This window comes from Taudactylus pleione, unplaced genomic scaffold (genome assembly GCF_031769625.1).
Source record: "Taudactylus pleione unplaced genomic scaffold, aTauple2 ptg000050l, whole genome shotgun sequence".
Lineage (NCBI taxonomy): Eukaryota > Metazoa > Chordata > Amphibia > Anura > Myobatrachidae > Taudactylus > Taudactylus pleione.
Window position 1 is genome coordinate 1,389,060 of NW_028284452.1, and position 14,867 is coordinate 1,403,926.

Here is a 14,867-nt window from a genome sequence, read left to right on the forward strand (position 1 = left end):
ATGAGTATTCTGTTACCTATGGGTCTTCCAGGTTCAATACTTTTACGTCCTCGCAGAGGTAGTTTCTGTAGTGTAGTGGTTATCGCGTTCGCCTCACACGCGAAAAGTCCCCAGTTCGAAACTGGGCAGAAACATACTTTTACGTTATGATTTTAAGAGTATTCTGTTACTATGGCTCTTCCAGGTTCAATACTTTCCGTCCCCCACACAGGCAGTTTCTGTAGTGTAGTGGTTATCACATTCGCCTAACACACAAAAGGTCCCCAGTTTGAAAGTGGGCAAAAACATACTTTTACTTTATGATTTTATGAGGATTCTGTTACTATGGGTCTTCCAGGTGCAATACTTTTCCATTTCCAACGATGCAGTTTCTGTAGTGTAGTGGTTATCACATTCGCCTAACACGCGAAAGGTCCCCAGTTGGAAACTGGGCAGAAACATTTTTATTATTTATGATTTTAGGATTTTTCTGTTACTAGTAGCAGAAAAAATATTTTTGAAAGCCCATATGCAAATTGCACTTCCAAGTTTAATTCTTTTCCGTTCCCCAAGAGGCAGTTTTTGTAGTGTAGTGGTTATCAAATTCATCTCATATGCGAAAGGTCCTCAGTTTGAAAGTAGGCAGAAACATACTTTTACTTTATGATTTTATTAGTATTCTGTTACTATGGCTCTTCCAGGTTCAATACTTTTCCGTCCCCACAGAGGCAGTTTCTGTAGTGTAGTGGTTATCACGTTCGCCTAACACGCGAAAGGTCCCCAGTTTGAAAGTGGGCAGAAACATACTTTTACTTTCAATACTTTTCCGTCCCCGCATAGGCTGTTTCTGTAGTGTAGTGGTTATCACGTTCATCTCATATGCGAAAGGTCCTCAGTTTGAAAGTGGGCAGAAACATACTTTTACTTTATGATTTTTTGAGGATTCTGTTACTATGGGTCTTCCAGGTTCAATATTTTTCCATTCCTGCAGAGGCAGTTTCTGTAGTGTAGTGGTTATCACGTTCGCCTCACACGCGAAAGGTCCCCAGTTCGAAACTGGGCAGAAAAATACTTTTACGTTATGATTTTAAGAGTATTCTGTTACTATGGCTCTTCCAGGTTCGATACTTTTCCATACCCACAGAGGCAGTTTCTGTAGTGTAGTGGTTATCACATTCGCCTCAGACGCGAAAGGTCCCCAGTTTGAAAGTGGGCAGAAACTTACTTTTACTTTATGATTTTATGAGGATACTGTTACTATGGGTCTTCCAGGTTCAATACTTTTCCTTCCCCACAGAGGCAGTTTCTGTAGTGTAGTGGTTATCACGTTCGCCTAACACGCGAAAGGTCCCCAGTTCAAAACTGGGCAGAAACATTTTTTTTATTTATGATTTTAGGATTTTTCTGTTACTAGTAGCAGAAAAAATATTTTTGAAAGCCCATATGCAAATTGCACTTCCAAGTTTAATTCTTTTCCGTTCCCCAAGAGGCAGTTTTTGTAGTGTAGTGGTTATCACATTCATCTCATATGCGAAAGGTCCTCAGTTTGAAAGTAGGCAGAAACATACTTTTACTTTATGATTTTATGAGGATTCTGTTACTATGGGTCTTCCAGGTTCAATACTTTTCCGACCTTGCAGATGCAGTTTCTGTAGCGTAGTGGTTATCATGTTCACCTCACACGCGAAAGGTCCCCTGTTCAAAACTGGGCAGAATCATAGTTTTACGTTATGATTTTAATTCTGTTACTATGGCTCTTGCAGTTGCAATACTTTTCCGTTTTTGCAGAGGCAGTTTCTGTAGTGTAGTGGTTATCACGTTCGAATCACATGCGAAAGGTCCCCAGTTCAAAACTGGGCAGAAACATACTTTTACTTTATGATTTTAAGAGTATTCTGTTACTATGGCTCTTCCAGGTTCAATACTTTTCCGTCCCCACAGAGGCAGTTTCTGTAGTGTAGTGGTTATCACATTCGCCTAACATGCGAAAGGTCCCCAGTTTGAAAGTGGGCAAAAACATACTTTTACTTTATGATTTTATGAGGATTCTTTTACTGTGGTTCTTCCAGGTTCAATACTTTTCTGTCCCCGCAGAGGCAGTTTCTGTAGTGTAGTGGTTATCACGTTCGCCTAACACGCGAAAGGTCCCCAGTTTGAAACTGGGCAGAAACTTTTTATTTATTTATGATTTTAGGATTTTTCTGTTACTATTAGCAGAAAAAATATTTTTGAAAGCCCATATGCAAATTGCCCTTCCGAATTTAATTCTTTTCAGTTCTCCAAGAGGCAGTTTTTGTAGTGTAGTGGTTATCATATTCATCTCATATGCGAAAGGTCCTCAGTTTGAAAGTAGGCAGAAACATACTTTTACTTTATGATTTTATTAGTATTCTGTTACTATGGCTCTTCCAGGTTCAATACTTTTCCATTGGCACAGACTCAGTTTCTGTAGTGTAGTGGTTATCACGTTCGCCTAACATGCAAAAAGTTCCCAGTTTGAAACTGGGCAGAAAATTTCTTTTTATTTAGGATTTTTCTGTTACTATTAGCAGAAAAAATATTTTTGAAAGCCCATATGCAAATTGCACTTCCTGGTTTAATTCTTTTCCATTCCCCAAGAGGCAGTTTCTGTAGTGTAGTGGTTATCATGTTTATCTCATATGCGGAAGATCCTCAGTTTGAAAGTGGGGCAGAAACATACTTTTACATCTTGATTTTAAGAGTATTCTGTTACTATGGCTCTTCCAGGTTCAAAACTTTGCCACTCCACAAGAGGCTGTTTCTGTAGTGTAGTGGTTATCACGTTCGTCTAACACGCAAAAGGTCCCCTGTTTGAAACTGGGCAGAAATTTATTTTTTATTCAGGATTTTTCTGTTACTATTAGTCTAAAAAATAATTTTGGAAGCCCATATGGAAATTGCACTTCCAAGTTTAATTCTTTTCCGTTCCCCAAGAGGCAGTTATTGTCGTGTAGTGGTTATCACATTCATCTCATATGCGAAAGGTCCTCAGTTTGAAAGTGGGCAGAAACATACTTTTACATTATGATTTTAAGAGTATTCTGTTACTGGCTCTTCCAGGTTCAATACTTTGCCACTCCACAAGAGGCTGTTTCTGTAGTGTAGTGGTTATCATGTTCATCTCATATGCGAAAGGTCCTCAGTTTGAAAGTGGGCAGAAACATACTTTTACTTTATGATTTTTTGAGGATTCTGTTACTATGGGTCTTCCAGGTTCAATATTTTTCCAACCCTGCAGAGGCAGTTTCTGTACTGTAGTGGTTATCCCGTTCGCCTCACACGCGAAAGGTCCCCAGTTCGAAACTCGGCAGAAACATACTTTTACGTTATGATTTTAAGAGTATTCTGTTACTAAGGCTCTTCCAGGTTCAATACTTTTCCGTACCCACAGAGGCAGTTTCTGTAGTGTAGTGGTTATCATATTCACCTCAGACGCGAAAGGTCCCCAGTTTGAAAGTGGGCAGAAACATACTTTTACTTTATGATTTTATGAGGATACTGTTACTATGGGTCTTCCAGGTTCAATACTTTTCCATCTCCGCAGAGGCAGTTTCTGTAGTGTAGTGGTTATCACGTTCGCCTAACACGCGAAAGGTCTCCAGTTCGAAACTGGGCAGAAACCTTTTTTTTATTTAGGATTTTAGGATTTTTCTGTTACTAGTAGCAGAAAAAATATTTTTGAAAGCCCATATGCAAATTGCACTTCCAAGTTTAATTCTTTTCCGTTCCCCAAGAGGCAGTTTTTGTAGTGTAGTGGTTATCACATTCATCTCATATGCGAAAGGTCCTCAGTTTGAAAGTAGGCAGAAACATACTTTTACTTTATGATTTTATGAGGATTCTGTTAATATGGATCTTCCAGGTTCAATACTTTTCCGTCCTCACAGAAGCAGTTTCTGTAGTGTAGTGGTTATCACGTTCACTTCACACGCGAAAGGTCACCTGTTCAAAACTGGGCAGAAACAAACTTTTACGTTATGATTTTAATTCTGTTACTATGGCTCTTCCAGGTGCAATACTTTTCCGTTTTTGCAGAGGCAGTTTCTGTAGTGTAGTGGTTATCACGTTAGCCTCACATGCGAAAGGTCCCCAGTTCGAAACTGGGCAGAAACATACTTTTAAAAAAATAATTTTGGAAGCCCATATGGAAATTGCACTTCCAAGTTTAATTCTTTTCCGTTCCCCAAGAGGCAGTTATTGTCGTGTAGTGGTTATCACATTCATCTCATATGCGAAAGGTCCTCAGTTTGAAAGTGGGCAGAAACATACTTTTACTTTATGATTTTATGAGGATTCTGTTACTATGGGTCTTCCAGGTTCAATACTTTTCCGTCCTCGCAGAGGTAGTTTCTGTAGTGTAGTGGTTATCATGTTCGCCTCACACGCGAAAGGTCCCCAGTTCGAAACTGGGCAGAAACATACTTTTATGTTATGATTTTAAGAGTATTCTGTTACTATGGCTCTTCCAGGTGCAATACTTTCCGTTCCCACAGAGATGCAGTTTCTGTAGTGTAGTGGTTATCACATTCGCCTAACACGCGAAAGGTCCCCAGTTTGAAAGTGGGCAGAAACATACTTTTACGTTATGATTTTAATTCTGTTACTATGGCTCTTCCAGGTGCAATACTTTTCCATTTTTGCAGAGGCAGTTTCTGTATTGTAGTGGTTATCACGTTCGCCTCACATGCGAAAGGTCCCCAGTTCGAAACTGGGCAGAAACATTCTTTTACGTTATGATTTTAAGAGTATTCTGTTACTATGGCTCTTCCAGGTTCAATACTTTTCCGTCCCCACAGAGTCAGTTTCTGTAGTGTAGTGGTTATCACGTTCGCCTCACACGCGAAAGGTCCCCAGTTTGAAAGGGGGTAGAAACATACTTTTAATTTCAATACTTTTCCATCCCCACAGAGACAGTTTCTGTAGTGTAGTGGTTATCACGTTCGCCTAACACGCGAAAGGTCCCCAGATTGAAACTGGGCAGAAACTTTTTTTTTATTTAAGATTTTTGGATTTTTCTGTTACTATTAGCAGAAAAAATATTTTTGAAAGCCCATATGCAAATTGCACTTCCGAGTTTAATTCTTTTCCAATCTCCAAGAGGCAGTTTTTGTAGTGTAGTGGTTATCACATTCATCTCATATGCGAAAGGTCCTCAGTTTGAAAGTGGGCAGAAACATACTTTTACTTTATGATTTTTTGAGGATTCTGTTACTATGGGTCTTCCAGGTTCAATATTTTTCCATCCCTGCAGAGGCAGTTTCTGTAGTGTAGTGGTTATCACGTTTGCCTCACATGCGAAATGTCCCCAGTTAGAAACTGGGCAGAAAATAGTTTTACGTTATGATTTTAAGAGTATTCTGTTACTATGGCTCTTCCAGGTTCAATACTTTTCCGTACCCACAGAGGCAGTTTCTGTAGTGTAGTGGTTATCACATTCGCCTCAGACGCGAAAGGTCCCCAGTTTGAAAGTGGGCAGAAACATACTTTTACTTTATGATTTTATGAGTATACTGTTACTATGGCTCTTCCAGGTTCAATACTTTTCAATCCCCACAGAGGCAGTTTCTGTAGTGTAGTGGTTATCATGTTCGCCTAACACGCGAAAGGTCCCCAGTTCGAAACTGGGTAGAAACATTTTTTTACTAGTTACTAGTAGCAGAAAAAATATTTTTGAAAGCCCATATGCAAATTGCACTTCCAAGTTTAATTCTTTTCCGTTCCCCAAGAGGCAGTTTTTGTAGTGTAGTGTTTATCACATTCATCTCATATGCGAAAGGTCCTCAGTTTGAAAAGGGCAGAAACATACTTTTACGTTATGATTTTAAGAGTATTCTGTTACTATGGGTCTTCCAGGTTCAATATTTTTCTGTCTCTGCAGAGGCTGTTTCTGTAGTGTAGTGGTTATAACATTCGCCTCACACGCGAAAGGTCCCCAGTTCGAAACTGGGCAGAAAATTACTTTTACGTTATGACTTTAAGAGTATTCTGTTACTATGGCTCTTCCAGGTTCAATACTTTTCCATCTTCGCAGAAGCTGTTTCTGTAGTGTAGTGGTTATCACGTTCACCTCACACGCGAAAGGTCCCCTGTTCGAAACTGGGCAGAAACATACTTTTACGTTATGATTTTAATTCTGTTACTATGGCTCTTCCAGGTGTAATACTTTTCCATTTTTGCAGAGGCAGTTTCTGTAGTGTAGTGGTTATCACATACGCCTAACACACAAAAGGTCCCCAGTTTGAAAGTGGGCAAAAACATACTTTTACTTTATCATTTTATGAGGATTCTTTTACTATGGGTCTTCCAGGTTCAATACTTTTCTGTCCCCACAGAGGCAGTTTCTGGAGTGTAGTGGTTATCACATTCGCCTAACACACGAAAGGTCCCCAGTTTGAAAGTGGGCAAAAACATACTTTTACTTTATGATTTTATGAGGATTCTTTTACTATGGGTCTTCCAGGTTCAATACTTTTCTGTCCCCGCAGAGGCAGATTTTGTAGTGTAGTGGTTATCACGTTCGCCTCACACGCGAAAGGTCCCCAGTTTGAAACTGGGCAGAACCTTTTTTTTTATTTATGATTTTAGGATTTTTCTGTTACTATTAGCAGAAAAAATATTTTTGAAAGCCCATATGCAAATTACACTTCCGAGTTTAATTCTTTTCAGTTCTCCAAGAGGCAGTTTTTGTAGTGTAGTGGTTATCATATTCATCTCATATGCGAAAGGTCCTCAGTTTGAAAGTAGGCAGAAACATACTTTTACTTTATGATTTTATTAGTATTCTGTTACTATGGCTCTTCCAGTTTCAATACTTTTCCGTTGGCACAGACGCAGTTTCTGTAGTGTAGTGGTTATCACGTTCGCCTAACACGCAAAAAGTTTCCAGTTTGAAACTGGGCAGAAACATACTTTTACGTTATGATTTTAAGAGTATTCTGTTACTATGGGTCTTCCAGGTTCAATATTTTTCCGTCCCTGCAGAGGCAGTTTCTGTAGTGTAGTGGTTATCATGTTCGCCTCACACGCGAAAGGTCCCCAGTTCAAAACTGGGCAGAAACATACTTTTTCGTTATGATTTTAAGAGTATTCTGTTACTATGGCTCTTCCAGGTTCATTACTTTTCCGTACCCACAGAGGCAGTTTCTGTAGTGTAGTGGTTATCACATTCGCCTAACACGCGAAAGGTCCCCAGTTCGAAACTGGACAGAAACATTTTAGTTATTTATGATTTTAGGATTTTTCTGTTACTAGTAGCAGAAAAAATATTTTTGAAAGCCCATATGCAAATTGCACTTCCAAGTTTAATTCTTTTCCGTTCCCCAAGAGGCAGTTTTCGTAGTGTAGTGGTTATCACGTTCATCTCAAATGCGAAAGGTCCTCAGTTTGAAAGTAGGCAGAAACATACTTTTACTTTATGATTTTATGAGTATTCTGTTACTATGGATCTTCCAGGTTCAATACTTTTCCAACCTTGCAGCGGCAGTTTCTGTAGTGTAGTGGTTATCACGTTCGCCTAACATGCGAAAGGTCCCCAGTTCGAAACTGGGCAGAAACATTTTTTTTATTTATGATTTTAGGATTTTTCTGTTACTAGTAGCAGAAAAAATATTTTTGAAAGCCCATATGCAAATTGCACTTCCAAGTTTAATTCTTTTCCGTTCCCCAAGAGGCAGTTTTCGTAGTGTAGTGGTTATCACGTTCATCTCATATGCGAAAGGTCCTCAGTTTGAAAGTAGGCAGAAACATACTTTTACTTTATGATTTTATGAGTATTCTGTTACTATGGATCTTCCAGGTTCAATACTTTTCCAACGGCGCAGCGGAAGTTTCTGTAGTGTAGTGGTTATCACGTTCGCCTAACACGCAAAAGGTCCCCAGTTCGAAACTGGGCAGAAACATTTTTTTTATTTATGATTTTAGGATTTTTCTGTTACTAGTAGCAGAAAAAATATTTTTGAAAGCCCATATGCAAATTGCACTTCCAAGTTTAATTCTTTTCCGTTCCCCAAGAGGCAGTTTCTGTAGTGTAGTGGTTATCACGTTCATCTCATATGCGAAAGATCCTCAGTTTGAAAGTGGGCAGAAACATACTTTTACATTATGATTTTAAGAGTATTCTCTAACCATGGCTCTTCCAGGTTCAATACTTTGCCACTCCTCAAGAGGCTGTTTCTGTAGTGTAGTGGTTATCACGTTCGCCTCACAAGCGAAAGGTCCCCTGTTTGAAACTGGGCAGATATTTACTTTTACTTTATGATTTTAAGAGTATTCTGTTACTATGGCTCTTCCCGGTTCAATACTTTTCCAACCCCACAGAGGCAGTTTCTGTAGTTTAGTGGTTATCACTTTCGCCTTACACGTGAAAGGTCCCTATTTTGAAACTGGGCAGAAATTTTTTTTTATTTTGGATTTTTCTATTACTATTAGCAGAAAAAATATTTTTGAAAGCCCATATGCAAATTGCACATCCAAGTTTAATTCTTTTCCTTTCCCCAAGAGGCAGTTTTTGTAGTGTAGTGGTTATCACAATCATCTCATATGCGAAAGGTCCTCTGTTTGATAGTGGGCAGAAACATACTTTTACTTTATGATTTTATGAGGATTCTGTTACTATGGCTCTTCCAGGTTCAATACTTTTCCGTACCCACAGAGGCAGTTTCTGTAGTGTAGTGGTTATCACATTCGCCTCCCACGCGAAAGGTCCCCAGTTTGAAAGTGGGCAGAAACACACTTTTACGTTATGATTTTAAGAGTATTCTGTTACTATGGGTCTTCCAGGTTCAATATTTTTCTGTCCCTGCAGAGGCAGTTTCTGTAGTGTAGTGGTTATCACGTTCGCCTCACATGCGAAAGGTCCCCAGTTCGAAACTTGGCAGAAAAATACTTTTACGTTATAATTTTAAGAGTATTCTGTTACTATGGCTCTTCCAGGTTCAATACTTTTCCATCCTCACAGAAGCAGTTTCTGTAGTGTAGTGGTTATCACTTTCACCTCACACGCGAAAGGTCCCCTGTTCAAAACTAGGCAGAAACATACTTTTACGTTATGATTTTAATTCTGTTAGTATGGCTCTTCCAGGTGCAATACTTTTCCGTTTTTGCAGAGACAGTTTCTGTAGTGTAGTGGTTATCACGTTCGCCTCACACGCGAAAGGTCCCCAGTTCGAAACTGGGCAGAAAAATACTTTTACGTTATGATTTTAAGAGTATTCTGTTACTATGGCACTTCCAGGTTCAATACTTTTCCGTCCTCGCAGAAGCAGTTTCTGTAGTGTAGTGGTTATCACATTCACCTAACACGCGAAAGGTCCCCAGTTTGAAAGTGGGCAAAAACATTCTTTTACTTTATGATTTTATGAGGATTATTTTATTATGGGTCTTCCAGGTTCAATACTTTTCTGTCCCCGCAGAGGCAGTTTCTGTAGTGTAGTGGTTATCACATTCGCCTCACACGCGAAAGGTCCCCAGTTTGAAAGTGGGCAAAAACATGCTTTTACTTTATGATTTTATGAGGATTCTTTTACTATGGGTCTTCCAGGTTCAATACTTTTCTGTCCCCGCAGAGGCAGTTTCTGTAGTGTAGTGGTTATCACATTCGCCTCACACGCGAAAGGTCCCCAGTTTGAAAGTGGGCAAAAACATACTTTTACTTTATGATTTTATGAGGATTCTTTTACTATGGGTCTTCCAGGTTCAATACTATTCTGTCCCTGCAGAGGCAGTTTCTGTAGTGTAGTGGTTATCACATTCGCCTCACACGCGAAAGGTACCCAGTTTGAAACTGGGCAGATCCTTTTTTTTTATTTATGATTTTAGGATTTTTCTGTTACTATTAGCAGAAAAAATATTTTTGAAAGCCCATATCCAAATTGCACTTCCAAGTTTAATTCTTTTAAGTTCTCCAAGAGGCAGTTTTTGTAGTGTAGTGGTTATCATATTCATCTCATATGCGAAAGGTCCTCAGTTTGAAAGTAGTCAGAAACATACTTTTACTTTATGATTTTATTAGTATTCTGTTACTATGGCTCTTCCAGTTTCAATACTTTTCCGTTGGCACAGACGCAGTTTCTGTAGTGTAGTGGTTATCACGTTCGCCTAACACGCAAAAAGTTCCCAGTGTGAAACTTGGCAGAAACTTACTTTTACGTTATGATTTTAAGAGTATTCTGTTACTATGGGTCTTCCAGGTTCAATATTTTTCCGTCCCTGCAGAGGCAGTTTCTGTAGTGTAGTGGTTATCACGTTCGCCTCACACACGAAAGGTCCCCAGTTCGAAACTGGGCAGAAACATACTTTTTCGTTATGATTTTAAGAGTATTCTGTTACTATAGCTCTTCCAGGTTCATTACTTTTCCGTACCCACAGAGGCAGTTTCTGTAGTGTAGTGGTTATCACATTCGCCAAACAAGCAAAAGGTCCCCAGTTTGAAAGTGGGCAGAAACATTTTTTTTATTTATGATTTTAGGATTTTTCTGTTACTAGTAGCAGAAAAAATATTTTTGAAAGCCCATATGCAAATTGCACTTCCAAGTTTAATTCTTTTCCGTTCCCCAAGAGGCAGTTTCTGTAGTGTAGTGGTTATCACATTCATCTCATATGCGAAAGATCCTCAGTTTGAAAGTGGGCAGAAACATACTTTTACATTATGATTTTAAGAGTATTCTATAACCATGGCTCTTCCAGATTCAATACTTTGCCACTCCACAAGAGGCTGTTTCTGTAGTGTAGTGGTTATTACGTTCGCCTCACACGCGAAAGGTCCCCTGTTTGAAACTGGGCAGAAATTTACTTTTACTTTATGATTTTAAGAGTATTCTGTTACTATGGCTCTTCCCGGTTCAATACTTTTCCAACCCCACAGAGGCAGTTTCTGTAGTGTAGAGGTTATCACTTTCGCCTTACACGTGAAAGGTCCCTATTTTGAAACTGGGCTGAATTTTTTTTTTATTTTGGATTTTTCTGTTACTATTAGCAGAAAAAATATTTTTGAAAGCCCATATGCAAATTGCACTTCCGAGTTTAATTCTTTTCAGTTCTCCAAGAGGCAGTTTTTGTAGTGTAGTGGTTATCATATTCATCTCATATGCGAAAGGTCCTCAGTTTGAAAGTAGGCAGAAACATACTTTTACTTTATGATTTTATTAGTATTCTGTTACTATGGCTCTTCCAGTTTCAAAACTTTTCCGTTGGCACAGAGGCAGTTTCTGTAGTGTAGTGGTTATCACATTCGCCAAACAAGCAAAAGGTCCCCAGTTTGAAAGTGGGCAGAAACATACTTTTTCGTTATGATTTTAAGAGTATTCTGTTACTATGGGTCTTCCAGGTTCAATACTTTTCCAACCCCGCAGAGGCAGTTTCTGTAGTGTAGTGGTTATCACGTTCGCCTAACACGTGAAAGGTCCCCAGTTCGAAACTGGGCAGCAACATTTTTTTTATTTATGATTTTAGGATTTTTCTTTTACTAGTAGCAGAAAAAATATTTTTGAAAGCCCATATGCAAATTGCACTTCCAAGTTTAATTCTTTTCCGTTCCCCAAGAGGCAGTTTCTGTAGTGTAGTGGTTATCACGTTCATCTCATATGCGAAAGATCCTCAGTTTGAAAGTGGGCAGAAACATACTTTTACATTATGATTTTAAGAGTATTCTATAACCATGGCTCTTCCAGGTTCAATACTTTGCCACTCCACAAGAGGCAGTTTCTGTAGTGTAGTGGTTATCACTTTCGCCTTACACGTGAAAGGTCCCTATTTTGAAACTGGGCTGAATTTTTTTTTTATTTTGGATTTTTCTGTTACTATTAGCAGAAAAAATATTTTTGAAAGCCCATATGCAAATTGCACATCCAAGTTTAATTCTTTTCCTTTCCCCAAGAGGCAGTTTTTGTAGTGTAGTGGTTATCACAATCATCTCATATGTGAAAGGTCCTCTGTTTGATAGTGGGCAGAAACATACTTTTACTTTATGATTTTATGAGGATTCTGTTACTATGGATCTTCCAGGTTCAATACTTTTCAGATCCCGCAGAGGCAGTTTCTGTAGTGTAGTGGTTATCACGTTCGCCTAACACGCGAAAGGTCACCGGTTCAAAACTGGGCAGAAACATTTTTTTTATAAATGATTTTAGGATTTTTCTGTTACTAGTAGTAGAAAAAATATTTTTGAAAGCCCATATGCAAATTGCACTTCCAAGTTTAATTCTTTTCCGTTCCCCAAGAGGCAGTTTCTGTAGTGTAGTGGTTATCACATTCATCTCATATGCGAAAGATCCTCAGTTTGAAAGTGGGCAGAAACATACTTTTACATTATGATTTTAAGAGTATTCTATAACCATGGCTCTTCCAGATTCAATACTTTGCCACTCCACAAGAGGCTGTTTCTGTAGTGTAGTGGTTATTACGTTCGCCTCACACGCGAAAGGTCCCCTGTTTGAAACTGGGCAGAAATTTACTTTTACTTTATGATTTTAAGAGTATTCTGTTACTATGGCTCTTCCCGGTTCAATACTTTTCCAACCCCACAGAGGCAGTTTCTGTAGTGTAGAGGTTATCACTTTCGCCTTACACGTGAAAGGTCCCTATTTTGAAACTGGGCTGAATTTTTTTTTTATTTTGGATTTTTCTGTTACTATTAGCAGAAAAAATATTTTTGAAAGCCCATATGCAAATTGCACTTCCGAGTTTAATTCTTTTCAGTTCTCCAAGAGGCAGTTTTTGTAGTGTAGTGGTTATCATATTCATCTCATATGCGAAAGGTCCTCAGTTTGAAAGTAGGCAGAAACATACTTTTACTTTATGATTTTATTAGTATTCTGTTACTATGGCTCTTCCAGTTTCAAAACTTTTCCGTTGGCACAGAGGCAGTTTCTGTAGTGTAGTGGTTATCACATTCGCCAAACAAGCAAAAGGTCCCCAGTTTGAAAGTGGGCAGAAACATACTTTTTCGTTATGATTTTAAGAGTATTCTGTTACTATGGGTCTTCCAGGTTCAATACTTTTCCAACCCCGCAGAGGCAGTTTCTGTAGTGTAGTGGTTATCACGTTCGCCTAACACGTGAAAGGTCCCCAGTTCGAAACTGGGCAGCAACATTTTTTTTATTTATGATTTTAGGATTTTTCTTTTACTAGTAGCAGAAAAAATATTTTTGAAAGCCCATATGCAAATTGCACTTCCAAGTTTAATTCTTTTCCGTTCCCCAAGAGGCAGTTTCTGTAGTGTAGTGGTTATCACGTTCATCTCATATGCGAAAGATCCTCAGTTTGAAAGTGGGCAGAAACATACTTTTACATTATGATTTTAAGAGTATTCTATAACCATGGCTCTTCCAGGTTCAATACTTTGCCACTCCACAAGAGGCAGTTTCTGTAGTGTAGTGGTTATCACTTTCGCCTTACACGTGAAAGGTCCCTATTTTGAAACTGGGCTGAATTTTTTTTTTATTTTGGATTTTTCTGTTACTATTAGCAGAAAAAATATTTTTGAAAGCCCATATGCAAATTGCACATCCAAGTTTAATTCTTTTCCTTTCCCCAAGAGGCAGTTTTTGTAGTGTAGTGGTTATCACAATCATCTCATATGTGAAAGGTCCTCTGTTTGATAGTGGGCAGAAACATACTTTTACTTTATGATTTTATGAGGATTCTGTTACTATGGATCTTCCAGGTTCAATACTTTTCAGATCCCGCAGAGGCAGTTTCTGTAGTGTAGTGGTTATCACGTTCGCTTCACGCGCGAATGGTCCCCAGTTCGAAACTGGGCAGAAACATACTTTCACGTTATGATTTTAAGAGTATTCTTTTACTATGGCTCTTCCAGGTTCAATACTTTTCCGTCCCCACAGAGGCAGTTTCTGTAGTGTAGTGGTTATCACATTCGCCTAACACGCGAAAGGTCCCCAGTTTGAAAGTGGGCAAAAACATACTTTTACTTTATGATTTTATGAGGATTCTTTTACTATGGGTTTTCCAGGTTCAATACTTTTCTGTCCCCGCAACGGCAGTTTCTGTAGTGAGTGGTTATCACATTCGCCTCACACGAGAAAGGTCCCCAGTTTGAAAGTGGGCAAAAACATACTTTTACTTTATGATTTTATGAGGATTCTTTTACTATGGGTTTTCCAGGTTCAATACTTTTCCGTTGGCACAGACGCAGTTTCTGTAGTGTAGTGGTTATCATGTTCGCCTCACACGCAAAAAGTTCCCAGTTTGAAACTGGGCAGAAACATACTTTTACGTTATGATTTTAAGAGTATTCTGTTACTATGGCTCTTCCAGGTTCAATATTTTTCTGTCCCTGCAGAGGCAGTTTCTGTAGTGTAGTGGTTATCACGTTCGCCTCACATGCGAAAGGTCCCCAGTTCGAAACTGGGCAGAAACATACTTTTTCGTTATGATTTTAAGAGTATTCTGTTACTATGGTTCTTCCAGGGTCATTACTTTTCCGTACCCACAGAGGCAGTTTCTGTAGTGTAGTGGTTATCACATTCGCCAAACAAGCAAAAGGTCCCCATTTTGAAAGTGGGCAGAAACATACTTTTACTTTATGTTTTTATGAGGATACTGTTACTATGGGTCTTCCAGGTTCAATACTTTTCCAACCCCGCAGAGGCAGTTTCTGTAGTGTAGTGGTTATCACGTTCGCCTAACACGTGAAAGGTCCCCAGTTCGAAACTGGGCAGAAACATTTTTTTTATTTATTATTTTAGGATTTTTCTGTTACTAGTAGCAGAAAAAATATTTTTGAAAGCCCATATGCAAATTGCACTTCCAAGTTTAATTCTTTTCCGTTCCCCAAGAGGCAGTTTTCGTAGTGTAGTGGTTATGACGTTCATCTCATATGCGAAAGGTCCTCAGTTTGAAAGTAGGCAGAA

The 14,867-nt window shown here is 38.9% G+C and overlaps 25 non-coding genes across 25 annotated transcripts; all 25 read left to right on the plus strand.

Annotated features, from left to right (window-relative positions):
• Positions 1–61: 61 nt before the first annotated feature.
• On the plus strand, positions 62–134 carry TRNAV-CAC (transfer RNA valine (anticodon CAC)). The gene has a single exon. It is a non-coding gene; the product is annotated as a tRNA-Val (tRNA).
• Positions 135–367: 233 nt separating this feature from the next.
• TRNAV-AAC (transfer RNA valine (anticodon AAC)) lies at positions 368–440 on the plus strand. The gene has a single exon. It is a non-coding gene; the product is annotated as a tRNA-Val (tRNA).
• A 270-nt stretch (positions 441–710) lies between these two features.
• TRNAV-AAC (transfer RNA valine (anticodon AAC)) lies at positions 711–783 on the plus strand. Its single transcript has one exon. It is a non-coding gene; the product is annotated as a tRNA-Val (tRNA).
• Positions 784–975: 192 nt separating this feature from the next.
• On the plus strand, positions 976–1,048 carry TRNAV-CAC (transfer RNA valine (anticodon CAC)). The gene has a single exon. It is a non-coding gene; the product is annotated as a tRNA-Val (tRNA).
• Positions 1,049–1,281: 233 nt separating this feature from the next.
• On the plus strand, positions 1,282–1,354 carry TRNAV-AAC (transfer RNA valine (anticodon AAC)). Its single transcript has one exon. It is a non-coding gene; the product is annotated as a tRNA-Val (tRNA).
• A 724-nt stretch (positions 1,355–2,078) lies between these two features.
• On the plus strand, positions 2,079–2,151 carry TRNAV-AAC (transfer RNA valine (anticodon AAC)). The gene has a single exon. It is a non-coding gene; the product is annotated as a tRNA-Val (tRNA).
• A 1,398-nt stretch (positions 2,152–3,549) lies between these two features.
• TRNAV-AAC (transfer RNA valine (anticodon AAC)) lies at positions 3,550–3,622 on the plus strand. Its single transcript has one exon. It is a non-coding gene; the product is annotated as a tRNA-Val (tRNA).
• Positions 3,623–4,040: 418 nt separating this feature from the next.
• Positions 4,041–4,113, plus strand: TRNAV-CAC (transfer RNA valine (anticodon CAC)). The gene has a single exon. It is a non-coding gene; the product is annotated as a tRNA-Val (tRNA).
• Positions 4,114–4,346: 233 nt separating this feature from the next.
• TRNAV-CAC (transfer RNA valine (anticodon CAC)) lies at positions 4,347–4,419 on the plus strand. The gene has a single exon. It is a non-coding gene; the product is annotated as a tRNA-Val (tRNA).
• Positions 4,420–4,500: 81 nt separating this feature from the next.
• Positions 4,501–4,573, plus strand: TRNAV-AAC (transfer RNA valine (anticodon AAC)). Its single transcript has one exon. It is a non-coding gene; the product is annotated as a tRNA-Val (tRNA).
• A 75-nt stretch (positions 4,574–4,648) lies between these two features.
• On the plus strand, positions 4,649–4,721 carry TRNAV-CAC (transfer RNA valine (anticodon CAC)). The gene has a single exon. It is a non-coding gene; the product is annotated as a tRNA-Val (tRNA).
• A 192-nt stretch (positions 4,722–4,913) lies between these two features.
• On the plus strand, positions 4,914–4,986 carry TRNAV-AAC (transfer RNA valine (anticodon AAC)). Its single transcript has one exon. It is a non-coding gene; the product is annotated as a tRNA-Val (tRNA).
• A 575-nt stretch (positions 4,987–5,561) lies between these two features.
• Positions 5,562–5,634, plus strand: TRNAV-AAC (transfer RNA valine (anticodon AAC)). Its single transcript has one exon. It is a non-coding gene; the product is annotated as a tRNA-Val (tRNA).
• Positions 5,635–6,986: 1,352 nt separating this feature from the next.
• TRNAV-CAC (transfer RNA valine (anticodon CAC)) lies at positions 6,987–7,059 on the plus strand. Its single transcript has one exon. It is a non-coding gene; the product is annotated as a tRNA-Val (tRNA).
• An 80-nt stretch (positions 7,060–7,139) lies between these two features.
• On the plus strand, positions 7,140–7,212 carry TRNAV-AAC (transfer RNA valine (anticodon AAC)). The gene has a single exon. It is a non-coding gene; the product is annotated as a tRNA-Val (tRNA).
• A 270-nt stretch (positions 7,213–7,482) lies between these two features.
• On the plus strand, positions 7,483–7,555 carry TRNAV-AAC (transfer RNA valine (anticodon AAC)). The gene has a single exon. It is a non-coding gene; the product is annotated as a tRNA-Val (tRNA).
• Positions 7,556–7,825: 270 nt separating this feature from the next.
• TRNAV-AAC (transfer RNA valine (anticodon AAC)) lies at positions 7,826–7,898 on the plus strand. Its single transcript has one exon. It is a non-coding gene; the product is annotated as a tRNA-Val (tRNA).
• A 1,211-nt stretch (positions 7,899–9,109) lies between these two features.
• On the plus strand, positions 9,110–9,182 carry TRNAV-CAC (transfer RNA valine (anticodon CAC)). The gene has a single exon. It is a non-coding gene; the product is annotated as a tRNA-Val (tRNA).
• A 1,035-nt stretch (positions 9,183–10,217) lies between these two features.
• Positions 10,218–10,290, plus strand: TRNAV-CAC (transfer RNA valine (anticodon CAC)). Its single transcript has one exon. It is a non-coding gene; the product is annotated as a tRNA-Val (tRNA).
• A 1,063-nt stretch (positions 10,291–11,353) lies between these two features.
• On the plus strand, positions 11,354–11,426 carry TRNAV-AAC (transfer RNA valine (anticodon AAC)). Its single transcript has one exon. It is a non-coding gene; the product is annotated as a tRNA-Val (tRNA).
• Positions 11,427–12,030: 604 nt separating this feature from the next.
• Positions 12,031–12,103, plus strand: TRNAV-AAC (transfer RNA valine (anticodon AAC)). The gene has a single exon. It is a non-coding gene; the product is annotated as a tRNA-Val (tRNA).
• Positions 12,104–13,013: 910 nt separating this feature from the next.
• Positions 13,014–13,086, plus strand: TRNAV-AAC (transfer RNA valine (anticodon AAC)). Its single transcript has one exon. It is a non-coding gene; the product is annotated as a tRNA-Val (tRNA).
• A 604-nt stretch (positions 13,087–13,690) lies between these two features.
• On the plus strand, positions 13,691–13,763 carry TRNAV-CAC (transfer RNA valine (anticodon CAC)). The gene has a single exon. It is a non-coding gene; the product is annotated as a tRNA-Val (tRNA).
• A 538-nt stretch (positions 13,764–14,301) lies between these two features.
• TRNAV-CAC (transfer RNA valine (anticodon CAC)) lies at positions 14,302–14,374 on the plus strand. The gene has a single exon. It is a non-coding gene; the product is annotated as a tRNA-Val (tRNA).
• A 233-nt stretch (positions 14,375–14,607) lies between these two features.
• TRNAV-AAC (transfer RNA valine (anticodon AAC)) lies at positions 14,608–14,680 on the plus strand. The gene has a single exon. It is a non-coding gene; the product is annotated as a tRNA-Val (tRNA).
• Positions 14,681–14,867: the final 187 nt, after the last annotated feature.